At 34.6% G+C, this 5,103-nt stretch overlaps 1 pseudogene; it reads left to right on the top strand.

Annotated features, from left to right (window-relative positions):
- The first annotated feature begins 4,096 nt into the window (after positions 1–4,096).
- On the top strand, positions 4,097–4,697 carry LOC120176225 (annotated as a pseudogene).
- The last annotated feature ends 406 nt before the right edge of the window (positions 4,698–5,103 follow it).

The raw sequence follows: 5,103 nt of genomic DNA, 5'->3' as shown, positions 1-5,103 counted from the left end.
GTCGCCAAGATGTCGTAACCACATACAGTGAACTTGGTTGCGCGATTTGTCTGACATCAACAACCCTTTTATCAGCTGTAGTATGCATGCCCATGCATACATTTTAACTTTATCATCAGAGGCGTCCTCGCTCAACTCCCGAAAATTGACATCCAACCAATTTAACAGTATCCGACCACCGTTAAAACTTTCCGAGACACATCCTAGATAGTCCCAGCACAAAGCAGTCCATGAACCGTGCGCCATCCCCAATATCACATCTCCATCCACCGGAAGCCCCAGGTGCATAGAAACATCCTCAAGTGTAATCGTGCACTCTCCGCATGGAAGATGAAATGTGTGGGTCTCCGGCCTCCACCGCTCCACTAAGGCAAAAATAAGGTCTGGTTCTATCTTACAGTGACCCTCATATCTACCTATGTGACCGAATCCAGCCTCTACTAAATACGGCAAGACACGGCAAGGTATCTCTAACTTAGGGTTCCTAATTAATAAAAAGATCTAATACACGATCCCTCTCCTAAAATTAAATAATTACAAAAATTAATTTTTAAACTAATAATCATGCATTAAATAAATAAATAAATTATTACTAAAAATTTAAATTATATTAAAACGTTAAAATGTTAGCGCGCCCCCTACAACGCGCCTTATGTTTAATTACCCGTCTACCCCCGGTCGTTCACACCCCACCCCCTCCTTATAAATACCTTCATTCACAATCACTTTTATCACACCAAATCCTCTCAACTTCTCTCAAATACTCTTATATTCTATTTTAACTATTTAAGGTATATTTTATTATATTTAATATTTTGTTTTTAATTTATTTAAATATTTAAATTTTTTAATATTTTATTTAATTAATTTTTTTTTGCAGATATAAAATGGAAGGAGGTCTACTTCGCTAGGATGAAAATCATATATCGCGACATTTTGCTGATACGCGTGTCAAATTTAAAGGTAAAGCGCTACCCCTCCCCGCGCTATACCCCACGTGGCGCCAGATTAACGTAAAACGCGCTGTAGAGGGCGCGTCTTACTGCAAAGGGTATCAAATCGAAAAAAATAGTCTAAAATGTGTCTGACAGAAAAATATAAAGTCAAAAGGTGATATATCGGGAAAACGCCATGAAAATCAACATGTAATTAATGAATTAAGTAGAAATCCACTCCCATTAAACAGAAAAGAAAAAAAGGCAAATATATATACCTGCTGGAAAGACAGGATATCAGACGCGAGCCTGATTCACTCTCCCTTATCGCATTTGATATATTTGGGAACATTAGGAACCAAAACCCCACCAGGAATAGCGATGTCCCGGACGTTATCACGGTCGGCGAAGGTTATCAAATTGGAAGCCTTTTTGCGGAACTTGAGCTTGAGATCGGTGGTGAGATCATAACCCAATCCAATGGAGTGAATCGCAGCCTCGGCGGCTTTCTTCGCCATCAACTCTCGAAGGACAAGTCTTCGTCGGTGTTCATGGTGATGGTGGACATATGTATACCTTGAAGTGGAGAGGAGTGGTCAAATTTGGCACATTTTTAACGCCGTCGTGATTTTGTTTTTGGTGTATGAGAGTTGGGTTAAAAGTAACAGCAAGAATTTTTATATAGTCAGCTGGGTTTGGCGCTGCAGTTGCCATCTTCTATGTCACGAGGGAAACAAGCACCAATCCCATCTAAACAATAAATTACTACATTATTTTCGTCTCGAGTTATCTTTTTGGGTCATTTTATAATGGAATATTTTTAGGGTGAACTACATTAATGGTCAATAAAGTTTAACTAATTTTTCTTTTTTCTCACTAAACTTTCACAGTTACAAGTTAGTCACTAACATTATCAATCAGTAACAAAATGGTCACTTGTTACTAAGATAACGGAATGCTGACATGGAGTGTTAAGTCAGCTGACGTGGCTGTCCAACGGTCAAAACAACCTATCAAAACCCATTAGTATTGTCTTCTTCCTCTTCATCACTTTATTCTCGCCATTTCCATTCCTGCCAAGCTTCTCTCATTCCTTTCTACTTTGTCCAACTGAGATATCTCTTTTTCTTTGTCCAACTGTCCGTCGTTGAATTTACTTGAATGTCATGTACTTTTAAAAGGGCACTCTATAAATCTTTCGTCCTTGCATTGCTCCAAGCATGCCTTTTCTAAATGTTTGAAGTATATTAGTTGAGCTATTAAGTTGGTTAAAGAGGTTGCAGTAGTTGCAGATATTGCTGAGTTGGGTGAGCTGTATTTGAGTAGTTAGATTTGCTACTGAACTCATATATAAGCATGGTTTTCAGAACCGGACCGGTTAGCGAACCGGTTATGCTATCGGTTCACCGGTTCAACCGGTCGAACTGGTCCGTCCGATCGGAAGAACCGGACGACATCATAATTATTTAAAAAATTAAATAAAAATACCAAAAATATTTAATAAAAAATAATTTTGTATATCACAAGTTATATTCAAAGCAAGTCATAACATATATGAGTTAAAAACCATAAAATCAAGTGAAACAAAATGATTCAAATTAACTACAACATAATATTTAAGGTAAAATATATTAAATAATAAATATAATTATATAACTATAATTAAAAAATAAATTTGGGGCTAAAAAAATCATAACAAAATGATATTGTTTGGTTTAATTTTTTTTTAAAAAACAATATCACATGACTAAGAACATAGAATAACATCCCAAAAGTCTAAAGAGTAAAAATATGAAAACAAAACAATCCCACATGGATTAGAAACATAGAAGAGCATCCCAACTAACTTTTATAAATAATAGAGGTAATTTGACATTCAAAATCATGGAGCCTTTTGGTGAGCGTAGAGTGAACTATTCTTTCACTTCAATCAAACTCGAATTTTAGGCTTCAATCGAGATTCTAAATTTTTTTTGAGTTCAAGCCTTTTCGAGTTCAAGTTTCAATATTATATTTCGAGTTCGAGTTGAACTTGATAAATTTTAGTTCGTGAGTTTGAGTCGAGTTGAGCTTACTTTTAAAGTTTGAGTCGAGCTCAGTAATACTCGAGTTCGACTTGGCTCGTTTAACAAACGACGTCGTTTGGTTTAATTTAAAAAAAAAAAAAAAACAAAATTGGCGGTTTTTTCCGATTTTTCCCAGTTTTTTCCGGTTTTCAGCCGGTCCGATTCGAACGGTTCAATGATTCTGACCGGTTCACTAGTAGTAGTTCAACTGGTTTAGTTTAAACCGAACTAGACAACGGTTCCCGGTTGAACCAGCCGGTCTAATCCGATTTTAAAAACAATGTATATAAGAGCAAGTGAGTATAGCGGCAAGAAGTAGGAGAAGCATAAAAGCTTTATCAAAGTATTCTGTTGTAATTTCCTTCTTGAATGAAATAGTTTGATTTCACAATTATCCTATTTTCTTGTGTAATTAGCAAACGTAGATATTTTTAGGCCTGGCCCAATACATGTGTCAGATGGACCTTAATTCATGACAACATATTTGAAGGGACATCAATTTTCTAGTGCTTATAATGTGTACGTATATATTAGGCAAAAAAAAAAAAAAATTAGCCCAAAACACTGGTCCAAACATATAATAAGTACTTTTTCTAAATATAATAAGTAATTCAACTTTTTATTATTATATATTATTTTATAATGGTCCAAACATATAATGACAACTGACAAGTGCAAATGTGTCGGCCTACTACTCCCACGTGAGACTATTACAATTAATTAACATTATCGATTTAATATCAATATAGTATATGTTATTAATGGCACTAGGCATCAAATTGTAAAAGGCTGAGGCGGACGGTTATGGAAGCCAAACCAAGCGCCAACATCTTTTGGAAATTAACATCTGGCCCTTTATTTAAAAATAATAATTTGATCTCTTCAGAAATTTTAAAAAAATTTATTTCTTTGAATATTTTTAGTTAAGTCCCCTTTAATTTTTTAAAATTCTCATTAAATCTTAAATTTTTTAAAATTCTATCTAGATTTCTATTTTTTTTTTAAAATTTTTACATAAGCTCCCTTAACTAATTATGCGAAGACATAATGTCGTTGGTCAATGGCCTGATAATATGCTAATCTCTTTCTAGTTTCATGTACAAATCATCAATTATATGTTTGGACCATTCATCATCGGAAGGGAAAATTTTCAAGGTCCGGAAGCTGGAACTTTCAGACAAAAACAAAGGTTTCATAGAGCTGTTACGACAATTGACCGTTTGTGACTCAGTTTCCGACAAAGAATTCGAAGATAGGTTCAAGGAAATAAGTATGTACGGTGATAATCATGTTATATGTCTGGTAGAAGATGAAACATCTAGTAAGATTATAGCTTCAAGGAGTGTTTTTATCAAGAAGAAGTTCATTAAGGAAGTGTGGTAAAGTTGGGCACATTGAAGATGTGGTGGTTGATGTCGGTGCTCGAGGGTTGCAATTGGGGAAGAAAATTGTAGGTTTTCTTGTGGATCATGCTCATGCCATGAGTTGTTATAAGGTTATTTTGGATTGCAGCAATGAGAACAAGGTGTTCTATGAGAAATGTGGCTTTAAGCACAAGGAGATTCAGATGGTTAAGTATTTTTGTTTGAATGTAATGTTGATTTCAATCATCAATGGCATATTTCTTTGGGTTTGGGGAAAAACTGTTTTTGGGAAGATTGGTTTGGGGAAGAAAACACAGGAGAAAAGGGGGTAAATTGATATGTTATCCCCGAATTATTTTGAGTTTACAAAAAGATCCATTATTATTGATTAGTGACCAAAATAGAAGAGAAGAGATAGTCGAATGATGAATGACAAAATGTATTCAATTTATAACAGTATTAAACGGAGGATTGAGCTGCTTGATGTGCCACATCAACACAAAATAACAGAACCGTTGGCCAAAGACGAAAAAGTTGATCATAGGACCACATTGAGTATTTTTTTAAATTGGAGGGCCACATTATTATTTTTTTAAAGTGAAGGGTCTCATATATCTTTTTGCCTAAAAAATTTAATTTTGATTTCTTAACAAACTATATTAGTTTTTATGTGCCACATTATTATTGTTTTCTTAACAACCTAAAAAAGATTTATTTATGGAGTTACAAATTTTGCAG

Source organism: Hibiscus syriacus, unplaced genomic scaffold, assembly GCF_006381635.1.
Source record: "Hibiscus syriacus cultivar Baekdansim isolate YM2019G1 unplaced genomic scaffold, ASM638163v2 tig00112231_pilon, whole genome shotgun sequence".
NCBI classification, from domain to species: Eukaryota; Viridiplantae; Streptophyta; class Magnoliopsida; order Malvales; family Malvaceae; genus Hibiscus; species Hibiscus syriacus.
The sequence above is the reverse complement of the archived record's forward strand: the minus strand, read 5'-3'. Positions and strand labels throughout refer to the sequence as shown.